At 45.6% G+C, this 16,243-nt stretch overlaps 1 pseudogene; it reads right to left on the reverse strand.

The window, feature by feature from the left end:
* Positions 1 to 98, reverse strand: LOC120110714 (annotated as a pseudogene).
* Between the last annotated feature and the right edge of the window lie 16,145 nt (positions 99 to 16,243).

Here is a 16,243-nt window from a genome sequence, read left to right on the forward strand (position 1 = left end):
AGGCACATTAGTAATTTCCAACAAAAAGACCATGAAACATTTTATGAATGCTGGGAGAGATTTAAAGATTTGCTACTCTCTTGTCCTCATCATGGGTTTGAAACATGGAGAACCATTAGTTTCTTTTACGAGGGATTGTCTCCACAATTAAAATAATTTATAGAGACTATGTGCAATGGTCTATTTTTGGAAAAGCAGCCCGATGAGGCATGGGACTATTTAGACTCTCTCACAGAGACTGCACAATTATGGGATACAGGGGATAGAGTGAATAAACCTTTGCCTAAGACTACTAGCATTCCACACGGGGGCCTTTACAACCTTAATACTCAGGATGATATTCAAGCTAAAATGGCAGCCCTTACTAGGAAGGTAGAGGAAATTGAACTTAGAAGGATTGAACCCGTCAAGACTGTAGAACATAACAGCGAGTGTTGTAGGATTTGCGAGATGCCTGGCCATCTCACCACTGATTGCCCCACAATACCCGCATTCAAGGAAGTCTTGCACGATCAGGCCAATGTTATGAATACTTATCAAAAATCTTTCAACAATCCTTTTTCGGGTACTTACAACCCTGGATGGAAGAACCATCCAAATTTCAGGTGGAGGAATGACCAACCTCAACAAGTATATAACCCAACTCCTCCACCTCCGCCACCTCATTATGCACACGCACCCCCTCAAAAACCCAGTCTCGAAGAAACTTTACAATCTTTCATGCAAGGTCAAGCTAAAATTAATGATGAATTAAGAAATCAACTGACAACGCTGACCACTGCTTTAAGTGCTCAAGAGAAGGGTAAGCTACCAGCTCAACCACAACCTAACCCTCAATTCTACGGCGGTAGCAATGCATCATCTTCAACTTCGCATAAAGAGCAAGCAAAGAGTATAATAACATTGCGAAGTGGAAAGATTATTGACCGACCAGTCCCAGAACAAACACAAGTCATACCTGATTCTGACCCTCCCAAGACAAAAGAAAAGGACAATGAAGAAACCGAAGCACCAACATCTACTAAAAAAATTGAATGTCCTTTTGCTGCACCATTTCCACAAAGATTAAAGCCCTTGCAAAAGCTTGAACCAAACTCTGAAATTCTTGAGCTTTTTAAGCAAGTAAAAATCAATGTACCTCTTTTTGATGCAATAAAACAAGTGCCTTCCTATGCAAAATTTTTGAAAGATTTGTGCACTGTCAAGCGTCGTTTAAATGTCAAGAAGAAGGCATTTCTGGCTGAAAATGTGAGTGCAATTTTACAGCATAACATTCTTCCTAAATATAAGGATCCAGGTTGCCCAACTATCTCGTGCATCATTGGCAATTTTAGGATTGAGCGAGCATTACTAGATTTAGGAGCGAGTATGAACTTGTTGCCATATACGGTATATGAGCAACTCGGTTTGGGTGAGTTGAAGCCAACAACTGTCACCTTACAATTAGCTGACAGGTCAGTGAAGGTCCCTAGAGGAATTATCGAAGATGTGTTGGTCCAAGTAGACAAGTTCTATTTTCCTGTTGACTTTATCGTACTGGACACACATCCGGCTTCCAATTCACCATCTCAGATTCCGGTCATCTTAGGACGCCCATTTCTTGCAACTTCTAATGCATTGATCAATTGTAGGAATGGTGTCATGAAGCTTTCTTTTGGTAATATGACTTTGGAACTGAACGTCTTTAGTATAGGCAAACAACCCAGTGAATATGAAGAAAGTAAAGAAGTTGAATGGGTTGAAACCATTGCGGAAGAATATTTGTTAAAACAAACATTTACTGAATCGGCCGACAATGGTTTGATAGATTGGTGTTATGAAGGTACTGCTGATGATACGGTTCCACCTGGTTTAGATAATTCGGATGTTATGATGGTCAATGGGTGGAGACCGAGAATAGAGGAATTTGAACATTTGCCATCTCGAGGAACAAAGATAGTACCATCCCATGAACAAGCACCTAAGCTCGAGTTGAAACCTTTACCGAAGGAACTCAAGTATGCCTTTCTTGGATCCGATGACACTTTTCCTATAATCATCTCATCTGATCTTGATCATGCCCAAGAAAGAAAATTACTTGGTGTTCTAAAGAATCATAGAGGAGCTTTAGGGTGGTCTATTGCAGACTTGAAGGGGATTAGCCCTTTAATTTGCACGCACCGGATATATTTGGAGGACAATGCCAAAACTACAAGGCAAATGCAACGCAGGTTGAATCCTACGATGAGAGATGTGGTAAAAGCAGAAGTCCTCAAGTTGCTTGACGTGGGTATTATTTACCCAATTTCCGATAGCAAGTGGGTAAGTCCTACTCAAGTCGTGCCCAAGAAAGCAGGTCTGACGGTAGTCAAAAATGAGCAGGGTGAGTTAGTCCCGACTCGTGTCCCCACGAGTTGGCGCATGTGTGTTGACTATCGAAAATTGAATTTGGTCACTAGGAAAGATCACTTTCCCTTACCCTTCCTAGACCAAGTTTTGGAAAGAGTTGCAGGACATAATTTTTATTGTTTTCTCGATGGCTATTCCGGATACTACCAAATCGAGATTTCACCAGAAGATCAAGAGAAGACTACTTTCACTTGTCCTTTTGGTACATTTGCTTTCCGTCGGATGCCGTTCGGGTTATGTAATGTACCTGCAACATTTCAAAGATGCATGCTCAGTATTTTTGAAGACATGAACGAGAAGTTTTTGGAAGTGTTCATGGATGATTTTTCTGTTTTTGGCGATTCTTTTGATGATTGTTTACTACATTTACAAGCTGTCTTAGCTCGGTGTATAGAAAAGAACCTGATACTGAATTGGGAGAAATGCCACTTCATGGTGCCAAAGGGAATTGTCCTAGGACATATTGTTTCATCGAAGGGCATGGAAGTTGATAGAGCTAAGATTGACTTAATCGCCAAGCTACCTGCACCTAAGACGGTTAGAGATGTTAGATCATTTTTGGGTCATGCCGGATTTTATAGGAGGTTCATCAAAGACTTTAGTGTCATAGCTCGACCATTATGTAACCTCCTATCCCTTGATACACCGTTCAATTGGACTGAAACATGTCAAGAGGCATTCGAAAAATTGAAGGCTATGCTTAGCACTGCACCCATCGTGCGACCACCTGATTGGTCATTACCTTTTGAGATCATGTGCGATGCTAGTGACTATGCGATAGGAGCTGTCCTAGGACAACGCAAGGATAATAAGCCATATGTCATCTACTATGCAAGCAAAACCTTAAATGATGCTCAAATGAATTACACCACCACCGAGAAGGAATTGCTTGCAGTAGTATTTGCATAAGACAAATTTCGTTCTTATATCCTTGGTGCTCCTATTGTTATCTTTACAGATCATGCAGCGCTAAAATATTTATTGGATAAGAAAGATGCCAAACCACGCTTAATACGATGGATACTTCTACTCCAAGAATTTGACATCACTATCAAAGATAAAAAGGAAGTAGAAAATGTAGTTGCTGACCATTTATCACGGCTAGTTTTTAATGATTCGGTGCCACAGTTGCCCATCAAGGACTCGTTCCCTGAAGAGCAATTGTTTACACTTACTACTATGCCATGGTTTGCTGATATTGTAAACTTTCTTGTCACGAACTGGATGCCGGAGCATTGGGGATCGAATGATAAGAATAATTTCTTACGTGAAGTAAGAAGTTATTATTATGATGCCCCCTATTTGTTCAAGTATTGCAATGATCAAATCTTTAGAAGATGCATTCCGGATCATGAGATACAAAGTGCACTCTCTTTCTGTCATGCCAGTGCTTGCGGAGGACACTTTGCATCTAAGAAAACAGCAGCTAAGGTGTTACAATGTGGTTTTTATTGGCCTACACTATTTAAAGATGCCCACGAGTTCTGTAGGACATGTGACCCATGTCAGCGTGTTGGAAGTCTAACTCGTAGGCAAATGATGCCTCTTCAGCCCATTACTGCTATTGAAATTTTTGACATGTGGGGTATTGATTTCATGGGTCCGTTTTCACCATCTTTTGGCCATGAGTATATTTTAGTTAGTGTTGAGTATGTGTCAAAATGGGTAGAAGCTGTTGCTTGTAGAACTAATGATCACAAACTTGTTTTGAAATTCCTAAAAGAAAATATTTTTTCACGATTTGGGATGCCCAAGGTTATAATTAGTGATGGGGGAAAACATTTCTGTAATAAGCCTTTTGAGATCCTATTGCGAAAGTACGGTATCACTCATAGAATTGCAACTCCTTATCACCCGCAGACTAGTGGCCAAGTAGAGTTAGCCAATCGGGAGATTAAACGAATTTTAGAGAAAACGGTGAATCCATCACGCAAAGACTGGTCTTTAAAACTTTCTGACGCATTGTGGGCTTACCGTACTGCTTATAAAACTATTCTTGGTATGTCCCCGTATCGGCTAGTCTATGGAAAAGCATGTCATCTACCAGTTGAATTAGAGCATAAATCATATTGGGCCATTAGAAAATTGAACTTTGAATTGTCAGATGCTGGTTTAATTCGAAAATTACAATTAAGTGAGTTGAATGAAATTCGTCGGGATGCGTATGACAATGCTAGACTTTGTAAAGAACGAATGAAAATTAGGCATGATAAATCAATTCTAAGAAAATCTTTTGAACCTACACAAAAAGTTCTTTTGTATGACTCTCGCTTACATCTGTTTCCTGGAAAGTTACGATCAAGATGGACAGGTCCTTTCATTGTAAAAACTGTTTTTCCACACGGGGCAGTTGAAATTGAGAATCCACAGGATGGTCAAATTTTTAAAGTAAATGGACACAGATTAAAACCTTTTCTTGAGAATTTTGCAGATGAAGAGGACTCCTTTCCCTTGGGGGAGCCTTCTTATGACTGAGCATGACGGCCAAGGTATGTGTATATTAGTTAGAATTATTTTTTTTCTTTTATTTTTCTTCTTATTTTGCAGGTCTTCTTTTCTAAAAATCAACAGCTCAAGGTATTCTTCTTCTCTCCAATATTCTTTTCTCTATTGTTTCTCACATATAGTTTTCTTACATTTTTTTACATTGAGGACAATGCAATGTTTAAGTTGGGGGGAGGGAAATATTTTGATCAAAAAAAAAAAAAAAAAAACTTGTTTTTGCATTTGATTTATTCTATTACTTTCTTTTCTGAGCAAATGCACATGTATTTTCATATTGAGTTTGTGCAACTATTAAGGCAAGGAACACATGCATACTATGATTGATCAGGGATCTATTATTAGATCCCCACACGTGTACTTAATGATAATAGAAAGGCCTCAGGAGTTCATATTTGTTAACTGCATTTTTGTTAGCCTTATCCGTAAAAGAAGTATGAGTATCCTTGTTCGTACCATAAGGTTCAGGATTTGGTTTTCACATAAAGATAGAGGTTGAATATCCCGACTAGATTACTTAGGTGCCTTATGATCCGACTTTGGTTGACCTATAGTCACGATGCAGTCACATATATAATAAAAATATTTATATGGTTCAGTCTATCATTTCTTTTCTTGCATAATTATTATTAAAAAAAATAATAATACTTATGATGACAAGTCTGGCCTCGTGGCATAGTCTGGTTCGAGTAATTAAGTCCGAGGGGTGTTTCACCTAATGTCTTGAGCCAACTGGATCGGGGGTCATTGACTGAAAGCTCGCTACATGGACCTTACTAGAGCCTAATGGGGTTGGATAGCTGTAGTTGTCATGTGTATTGAAAGAAAAAAAAATGAAATAAAAATAAGCATGAATGAGTTGGTTAGGCTGAACCTAGTGACATGTGGTAATGGCTGGTTTGACTCCATTGTATTGGACCTCTGTGTACCCGGGTTGTTTAGTTGAGATTGATAGCTCTTTCTTTACATGCGAACCATTCTTGACAAATTTAGACAACATGTGATATTCTGAAAATTTGATGGATCAGGTTCTAATAAAGTGTAGAAAACATTTGTGGACTTGAGTAGTGCACCTAAAACTCAGGCGGTGCTCTGTTGTGGTGGAGGTATTAGTACTCTGAGAAAGTCATATTATTTGATGCACACTACACTTTTATATTCCTTGCTTTGACGGTTGCCATACTTGAAAATATATGTCAATTAATTACATGTGTATTAGCTTAGGGTTTATTTTTATTAAAATCTCATGTCATATCATTCATGATGTTTGTGGGTAACATCCCTGAAAACCCTCACGAGACAACACTCGTCCACTAGGGTAACCTAGGGGTTTAACGGCTTGTTGCACGTGCTAAGTGCAATCGTGATTCCTACGAAAGTGAGTACTTATTTTAATTTTATGCAATTAGTTCTAATAAAATATCAAAGGTTAAACCACATCTTTTGTACTCTCATTTTATTATTTGCTCGTTAATTGCTAGAGACTAGCAATAAGCTAGTTGGGGGGTGTGATGAGAGCACAAAAGTGCGATCTACACATTACTTAAATTAGCATTATTGCTAACAAATAATGATAACAGTGCTGCATTAATATTTTATTTTTGTTGGGTGCAGGTGATCGTAAATCAAGTTGAAATGCGCATCGGGTCCAAAAATATGCATCACCGCAGGTGACCAGCCAACCACATGGGGTCAGTCCCAGTTGCACACTAGAAGGAGCATTAGCCGACTAGGTGCAGCCACATCCAGCGTGCAACCCATCCTCCCACGAGTGATCAACGGCATCCGCGAGCCAGACCACCGCGTCCGTCTTCTCCGCATGCAAATCTCCAGTGAAGTTTCCCAGCGCCCGCGTCCCAGGATCCATGATCTAATCATCCGCATCCCGACTCCTCTTGGAACCCGCGATCAGTTCTTTCTCCCGTGCGTCCACGAAGCCTCCCAACATCCCGAATCTCAGCTTCCGTCCGTTAGCTCCTTCCTGTGATGCACTCCGAAGCTTCCACGCTCCAACACTTCACGAGTCCAAGCTTCATCTTCAGCTCGGTAACCATCCAGCGCATCATCCGATTCTTCCGGATCTACCTTCATCCAGATTTCATCCGCGTCTCAGCCTCCTTCATCGCGTCCGCGTGGAAAATCCAGCTTCCGTGTCCGTGTGATCAGCTCCCAAGCATCCCGTGTCCGTGTGATCTCAGCGTCCCAGCTCCCAGCTCTTCCGTTCGCCAGCATTCATCATCTCCTCCCAGCTCCCGTCCGAGCTCATCCAGCCGTCCGCTTCAATCGCGTCCGCGTGCAAACTCCATCCATCCCCGTGATGCTCTCGTGCATCAGAGCCCCAGCATCCCGTGGAGCTTCTGATTCCGCCTCATCCGCAAAGCTCCCAACGTCCGCATCCGGGATACTGGGCATCTCCACATATCCCGTGGGATCAGGGATCCATCGCGGCATATGGAGGCTCTCGGGGGGTTTAAAAGAGAGAAAAAAACAGAGGCTGGGGATTCCTTCCCATTCGGTGAAACAGAGGAGTAGCCCTCTGTCAAAAGAAAAAAAAGAAAAGAAAGGGAAACAGGGCCTCCCCTGTTTCCGAAAAGAAAAAGAAAAAAATGAAAGGGGGATTAATGTTTTCAATGAGTGGCTGATTTCTTAGGGAGGGAGATGGAGGAACCTTTGATGTATTGCTCTTTGAAGTAAACTCTAAACTTTTACCTTCAATGAATCATATTTACTGATATGTTTTTTGATCCATGCATAGTTATTTCGTAGATAGCTCTTTAATGGATTATGATTATTGATATATGGATTGCTTTAGTATTTGATTCGTCGTAGACGTAGAAAGCACGATGAATGCTTAGAAATTGAGTTCATATGTTCATGAAACATATGCCATGATTAGATCTATCCTACCATTCATTTTTAATCAAAAACATAGAGTTTATTTTTTGGATGCAATATCATCAAGGGGGATTCCAGATCCCTACCATCTTTATTTCATTGAACTTTGTTTAGTTGCATATCATCTTTGTTTTTAATTTCTGAAAATCAAAACATCATCTTAATCCACGAATTTATTGAATTAATTAATCTAAAATTATATTAAATAATCTAATATATATTTCGTTCCCTGAGGATTCGACCTCGGACTCCCGAGAATTTACTACTTGTGCGATTCTCCTGCACTTGGGAGAATAATTTTATTTTTGCACCATAAAGGATGCGCGGATAAGAGTTAAGCAAACAATTCATTTAGACATTTATCTAAGTAAGTAAGTGAGAAAATTAAACAATGAAAGAAAGCATCACAAACACAACAAACGTATAGTGGTTCGGTGCCAACTGCACCTACGTCCACTCCCCAAGCCTCTTGGGAATTCCACTATAATCCCTTTGATTACAGTCCGGTTGTTTTACAAGCTCACAACCTAACTTGTTATTTTTTTCGGGATCATAACGAACTCAAGTTGGTTTTTCCATGCTCACCAACCCAAAACCTATCCCCATTGTTTTCCGGGTTCACAATCAACCCAATTGGTTTTCCCAAGGGCTCACCAACCAAAACCTTATAACGTTGGTTTTCACTGGCTCACCAACAAACCTTAACCCCTCGATTTAATCCCTTAATTAAATCAAGTTACAAGATTTCAGAATAGGAGTTTAAAACAAATACAAACTTCTCAAACAAGCAGATATAACAATATAAACAAATAGAGTAAAGAGAAGAAGCCCTCAAACAAGTTTTGCAGATGAAGAAACTCGGCTTCTTCTTTACTTGATCCTCTTCTGATTTTGTATGAGCTAGAGGATCACTGAGGCAGCACACAGTTGAAGAGAAAGCTTTGGGATTCACTCCGATGCTCTTCTTCTCTCTCTTTTGCTTTGAATAGCCCTTTTGTGCTTTTGGAAGGTTTCTCTTAAAATCCCTTTGAAATCTTTTTCCTATGTGCTCTCTCCCGCTTTCTTTACTTCTCTCCTTGCTCTTCCCTTGATTTTATAGCTTTGGATGGCGTGGGAACAAAGATCTAGCCATTAAAGACAAAAATAGAGCCATTGGAGTTGAAAAAAACTAGCCATTATGCCTCCCAGTCACAGTGGAGTCGTCTCGCCCGTCCAGGAGTCGGCTCGGCTGAAGTGGGAGACGTCTCGCATTGGTGTGGAGGCGACTTGTGCTTCGTCCGAAAGATAGGAGACAACTCGCGCTTTGCGAATCGAAATACACTTTCTGTCTGCCTGAGAGAGGCGTCTCATAGTTGTTGGGAGTCGTCTCGCGCTTCATCCAAAAGGTGGGAGACGACTCGCACATGACTTGAGTCGACTCGCACTTTGCGACCGGAAATATATGTTTCTGTCTGTCTGAGAGAGTCGACTCGCGCTTTGTGAAGATGGCTCGATGGTGTGCCAATATGCCATGCTTGTGCCGGAGTCGACTCGTACTTTTTGGGAGTCGACTCGAGGACTGTTCTTTTGAATTTTTCTTTGAATTTGTTCCTCCAACTTTTCTTGAGAACTTTTGAGGCCTTCTTGCATTCTTCCAACTTGTTATATTCCTTGCAAAACAATTTATCTTTCTTCTTGCAAGACAACCATTAGTAATTATACTTCAAGATTTTGTGATCATCAAAATCAATCTTTGGGTCAACAAATCACAAGCATTACGATCGGCTCGTGGTCAGCCCCAATGGACCTGTGCTGCAATGTACCCTAGTCCACATAGGCCATGGCCAGGTCTGCTTTAATACAATTCGTAATAATCTAAGACCTCACCCAAAAAGCTAGCCCTATAAAAATTTTTGGGTTTCTTAGTTTTATATAAGTACCTAAGATCTTTCGGATGAATAACCTGATGGAAAAAATATTGGGCACCTCGACCTCGGACCGAACTAATCTCCTTGACCTTGGTATAAACCGAGATAAACGACCTCGGCCCCAGTCGAGAAGTCGATCAGCCGAGGAGCCATCAGTCGACGAGCCAATCGGCACGTGCCGACAAGGACTGATAGTTCTGGCCGCCTGCAATTGTGGCAACTTTGCCTTTGACGCATGGTCAGTGTCGTACGCCACCCACACAAAATGATGCCCATGCCATAGTCGTACTACTAGTCGTTACCTATCTATTGACACATGTCATATCATATCGAGAAATGATAAAACAGGTTGTCCTATATAAAAGTACAGGTCGGGGGACCCCAGGTATGAGATGAAACGTCATTCATAAAGAACTCCACTATGTTGAAATCTCTCCCTTCCATATTGTTGCCACCCCATTCTGACTTAACCATCGGAGAGTCTCCTGCTGAAAACTCTCCAACAAGTGAACTTCTTGCAGGCCATCTCCGAAGGAAGCCAGCTCTAGCACACCTCGGCCACTTCATCCAAATTGGTTCTTGTCGACCTCAAGGTCATTCCAAACTACACTTTGACCTCTATCCAGATTCAGTGGCAACAGATTTGAGCTAGAGGAGGGCACTGCCCCAGCTGCATTGGTATAAGGTCAAGGGAGAAATTGCCAAACTGCGGTAATGAGGAGCTCACGATGCGTCACATGCCTCGCAACACCGCGCTCCGGCCTCGCGTGGGTCACTACAGAGCCCAAAACATGTTCTGCTGGAATAACTCACTGCACTGGCGAATAATGAGATTTCATCCTACTCATTCAGTAGGTGCAAGCGCTGACTGCAGCAGTCAGGGCTTGCAGCAAGTAGCAACACAGCCAGAACCAGTCTGGTTGGAATTTGGTCAGCTCGGCCACCATTGTCGGTCGCCAGCGCACCACATGTCCTTAGTCAGCCACCGCTCTCAAGGTTGGGACTCGGAACGGTCCCGTCAGAGTCGACGCACCCGATGGAACAATCCTGGTCGGAATGGACAATGGCGTACTCTAAGCCCCCATTTCGGCAAGAACTCCGTTCAGAGCCTCTCACCACCTCTCCAGCTAGAGCCCTTGCCCCAACAGATGCAAACCTCAATAGGAGAATCAAGAAAATGTGCCGGCAAATTTAAGCCCTCAAGGGACAGGTTTCCAGAGCAAATAACGACCTCAATTTCTCCTCGGAACCTCCCTTTTTTCGGTAGATCATGAAGGAACTGATCACACCTCGGTTCAAGATCTCCTTAGATCTCTTAGATCACCTTGAGAGCTTCAAGGCTCAAGTATGAAATGCAACATCATTCACAGAGAACTCCACTCTGCTGAAATCTCTCCCTTTCATACTATTGCCACTCTATTATGACTTAAACATCGGAGGATTTTCTGCTGGAAACTCTTTGGCAACGGACTTTTTGTAGACCAACCCTGGAGGAAGCCAGCTCCAGCACACCTTGACCACTTCGTCTAGCTCGGTTCCCACCGACCTCAAGGTCATTCCGAGCTGCGCTCCAACCTCGATTTGGATTCAGCGGCAACATAACTAATGTAGGACTAAACACGCGCATGCACGGTTCCTCACACATCATCTCCACATTGCATCTATTTTGTAGTTCCTTGAAAGAATAACATGTGTCTGGTGGTACCTTAGAATGGGAGAGTCCCTCATCCTTGGAGGTAGGCTCGCTTATCCCAGTTTTTCTATATAAGTGAAGTAGGAAGCCATAGAAGACTATCCTTGTTCTGTGGTAACAAGCTGTTTTTCAATTGATAAATTTTGGTACCATTTCCTTAAGAAATATGATCTTTAGGATTTGCCCACGACTCCTGAGTAATTTTGATGTAAGCAACGATATCAGAAAGATCTCTATTGAGAATATTGAGTAAGCAGGACAAGCCATATGGTTGCATCATTCCTATGCCTTGATAATAGAGTTAGGTGCAGTTGGTTTGGGTTGAGACCTATTTATAAAACATAACTTATGTTTTGCTACAAGAGCAACAATTACATCTTCAGGTACTATAATTGTCTCCAATAAGAATATGTGGAGTCCATACAGTCCTCTGGACTATCGGTGATGCAAATATGAGAGCTGAAACCAAATCCATACCATTATTATTGTTGATGCTACAGGATCTGTTTGGAGATAAATTCTTCCGGCGTGCTCATGATGATAAGATACAAAAAATAGGATGGACTGCGGTTGAGACGAGACGGAATCTTTGATGTCCAGCTGAGATACCATGATAAAATTGGTTGGAAAGAATTGTTATATTTCCTTGAATATATATAAGTCCATGTGACACACATTCTATAATTTCTAGGATGGTTAGAAATACAAATTTCATGATCTTAGAAATAGCTATAACATATGTACATAATAAAAGTCAACAACAAAATTATATAAAAATATAAGAAAGAATCCAATTTCGAGATTGCAGAGAGCACGAGTATGAAAATCGATCCTAATTATTATAGAGAGATGAAAGCTCATATGCTTATCCGGATTGCCTAACAGAGATAATGGAAGAAAAAAAAATTTAAAAGTTTTGTATAGCAATAATATAAAAATAAATTTTAATAATTGTGGAGAGATGGCAGCTTACATGATTGACTATGTTGGCTAATAGATCACGCTCTTAGCTCTATAATATTACCAACACTACAACAAAACATATTTTTCCGACGCTTTTTTAAATGTATAAACCGACGCTTATAAGCGTCGGTAATTTCAATGCCGACGCTTCTTAAAAGCGTCGCCTATGTCAGAGTGGATTTTTTTTTACCGTCGAAAATAATGGAATTTTTGCCGACGCTTTAAAGCGTCGAAAATATTTATTATAACGACGCTTTAAAGCGTCATTATAGTTATTTTTTTTAAAAAAAAAAAAGCTCAGTTACAAATTTAATGATGCTTTAACGGGAGCTTTTGTTTTCTATTTTTTGGGGGGAAAAAACACCCTGTATCCATCAAGAAAAAAATCAAGAAAAAAAGAAAGAAAAAGAGAATGAAAGAAGGGGTTCGGGATCACTGTGACTTGGAGAAATTTCGACCTGGCAGTCGATGGGTTAGGGATCACTGCACCGGTTCTTGCTCTCTGCTGACCATTAGGTTTGACATCAAATGGCAACACTCAAAATCTTACTCTGTGAAAAATGGCGAGACTTAAATATTCTCAATTCCATTAGACAGTACGAGTCGATCAACGTAGGTAAAAATAATTTATTGGATTTCATCTGGAAATAACAGAGATCCGAATTGGAGCTGTAATACCTTGGACAAGAAGGTTCAAGAACGGTGATGACTGTAACGAGGGATGGATCCAGCCCTATCTCTTCTGTGGCCTCCCTCATGGCTGTCTCGCGATCATCTGCATCGCCCTCCTCCGCCTTCCCCCTCGGCAACGACACTGCACCTAATTAATAATACCCAGCAATGAATTAAAGCAAAAGCCCGAATCTCGGCAATCCCTTTGGATCAGAGTAAGGAAGGGAGACATTAGTTGGAGATGGAACGAACCGGAGTGGGTGGAGAGGTTGGAGGAGCGCTTGATGAGGATGACGCGTAGATCGCCGCAGTCGCCCTCGAAGAGGCACATGAGGACGGAGGGCGGCGGCATGGCAGACTCGGCCAGCCCCATCCTAGAGAAGACCTTGCCCCCGCGCGTCCACGGCATCGTCGTCATCGGTGTCGGCCCGGGAGGGAGGGGGCTTGTAGAGACGGAGGTCGGGAGCGGAGAGAGGGGAGGACTCGTCCAAGTCCTGAACCGAGAGGAGATCCCTCACGTCGATGGAGCCCAAGAGGACGAAGGCGGATGGGGGAATGGGAAAAGAGGTTTTGCTGGGGGTTAGGGATTTGTATCAAAAGAAAAAAAAAGTCCGTCCACGGGTATTGGGGGATATTTTGGCCGCTCGCGGGTTTTTAGAGCGGCGGGGGGGAGGGGGGGGGGGGGGACGCTTCATATGAAGCGTCGTTAGCCAGTTTTAGCTTACTTCGACTCATATTAGCGTCGTCTAATTTCAATATTTTTCAACGCTACCCACAAGCGTCGGCGAATTTTGGCGTAGTGACAAAATTGCCGACACTTCTTCTCGCGTTGGCAATAAAGGGTTGGAAAAACTTATTTTTACAGTAGTGCAAGCTCCACAATATTACCAAGTGAGGGAGGAAATAGACAATATGTTAGAGAGAAAACAAAAAAGCAATCAAACCGGCTGTTTCGAACAGAGGAGAGAGAAACTCTGGTGTAGAGAGAGAAGTTCCCAACGGCTATCTGGTCGGCGGCGCTCGCGAGCTCATTGACCGGGGATCTTGGTGCTCCGGTGGGCGGTGTGCGTCGTTTGGCCGCGGGATCTTGGGGAGTCCTCGTTTGCTCGTCGAGGGCCGGGTTGGCCGCAGCCTGCGGCTGGGATCTGGTAGCCGAGGAGGAAACCCGAGGAGCTCCGGTGGGCGGTGGTTGTCGGTTGGCCGGCCGGGATCTTGGGGAGTCCTCGTTTGCTCGTCGAGAGCCGGGTTGGCCGTAAGCCTGTAAGCGGGCGAGCGGCTGGGATCTGGTAGCCGAGGAGGAAACCCGAGGAGCTCCGGTGGCGGTGGGTGTCGGTTGGCCGGCCGGGATCTTGGGGAGTCCTCGATTGACCGTCGGTTGCCTGGGTTGGCCCGTAGCCTGTAAGCGGGCGAGCGGCAGGGACCTGGCAGCTGAGGAGGAGACCCGAGGAGGACGGTGGGCGGTGTGCGTCGGTTGGCCTTTGGGGAGTCCTCGGTTGAGGATCTGGCAGCCGAGTAGGAAACCCGAGGGGAGCGGACCACACCGGAAGGGGGAGTACGCCGGTACACTCTATCCTCTTGACTTGGCTGTTGTGTCTTCAGGTGGGCAACAGCGGCATGGAGCACAAGGGGAAGCAGTCGGCGGCGAAGGCGTCGGAGGGAGCGGCGAGAGGCAACGGTAAGCCCACTGCCACCAGCTCGAAGTCGACCGGCCGTGGGGTGCGCCCTACTGCCTGGTCGAAGCCGGGGCCGTGGGTTACCCACTGGCCCACGGCCGAGGAGGTGGACCGCCTGAGCCGCCGCTTCCCAGAGTGCTGCGGCCGCCGGAAGAGCCGATAGAGGCGGCCCGGCAGGTGTGGGAAGGGCGGGCGGCGATTGTCCGGAGTTTTGGTCGCCGGATTCCGGCGGAATGGGTGGCCAAGGATGTGGCCACCCGCGCGAAGCTTGAAGGAGTGGTGGCTGTCCCGTTAGCGGACGATTACATCGCCCTGCGATTCCGGTCGACGGAGGACCGGGATCGGGCTCTCAGGGGAGGGCCGTGGGTGGTGGCGGGGCAGTTGCTCGCCATGAGCCGTGGGTGCCGGACTTTGAGCCGGGGGACGGAACGGTGAACAGGGCGTTGGTATGGCTCCGGCTGCCGCACTACCGCCGGAGTACTGGTCGACGTCGACCATCCTCCACATCGCGGCTCGCGCCGGCCAGCCGGTGGCGGTGGATGAAGTGACCGAGCAGCAGGTGGCGATGGGGTTCGCCCGGGTTAAAGTGGCGATTGATCCCACTGAACCGCTGCGGCCGGGGGTGCTCATACAGGGGAAGACGAAGGTGCGGTGGCAGCCCTTCGTCTTCGAGAATGTCCCTGTTCTTGCCCTAGCTGCGGGCGGATGGGGCATACGGAGGTGACGTGCCGTTTCCGATGGCCGCGGCGCACACAGGGAGGTGCATCCGGCGGCAACGGAGGCGGGGGACAACCGGATCTACCGACCTTCGGTGGTGGGGTGGAGTCCAGGGGCCAGTCTTCGGCCCCTGGATGGTGGCCACGGCGGAAGATCCCTCGGGGGACCTGCCGCCGCGGCCGAAGGAACCTCCCGGGCCCGATCATGGGCTGGGTCGTCTGCGGGGCGGCCGGTGAGTCCGGTGGTGGCGTCACATCGCCTGCAACGGTCTCTCCGGCAGACACGGCCGGCTGGCAGAAGCCGGCTAAGGTTGCTCGGCGTCGATCGCCGGTGGCAGCGGAGGGGGAAGGGCTCCAGCTAGCCCCTCCTCTCGGCCCGTTTCAGGTGGACCTGGCCGATGACGACTTGCTCGGGGACGACGAGACGAGCCAGCCGAGCCGGACCGACACGGGGGGACCACTCACATGCGAGCGGACCCGGGCCGAGTCAGGACAGCCTGTTGCAGGCTGAGACCGGGTCTGGTGGGCCAGCTGTGGCCCGGGCCCAAGTTCAGAAGAGGCCCAGGCCACCGGTGGACCCGGGCCCGCATGGAGGCCCAGGTAGGGGGGATCACCTACGTGCGCTTCCTGCGGTGGGTCAGCGGGCTGACACGCTGTTGGCCCGCGGCCGGGCCCAGGGGCGGGGACGTCGGGGCGTGGGCTGCCGGGTGCGACTCGGGATGCGTCTGCAGCGCGGGGCACGCTGCGTGCTCGATCAGCCCCGGGCCTGCGGGCTCCCCAGCGGCGGGAGAGCGGGCCGGGAGCTGTTGGGCCGGGCCGACTCGCACGGTGGCC

Source organism: Phoenix dactylifera, chromosome 4 (genome assembly GCF_009389715.1).
Source record: "Phoenix dactylifera cultivar Barhee BC4 chromosome 4, palm_55x_up_171113_PBpolish2nd_filt_p, whole genome shotgun sequence".
In the NCBI taxonomy this organism is placed as follows: Eukaryota; Viridiplantae; Streptophyta; class Magnoliopsida; order Arecales; family Arecaceae; genus Phoenix; species Phoenix dactylifera.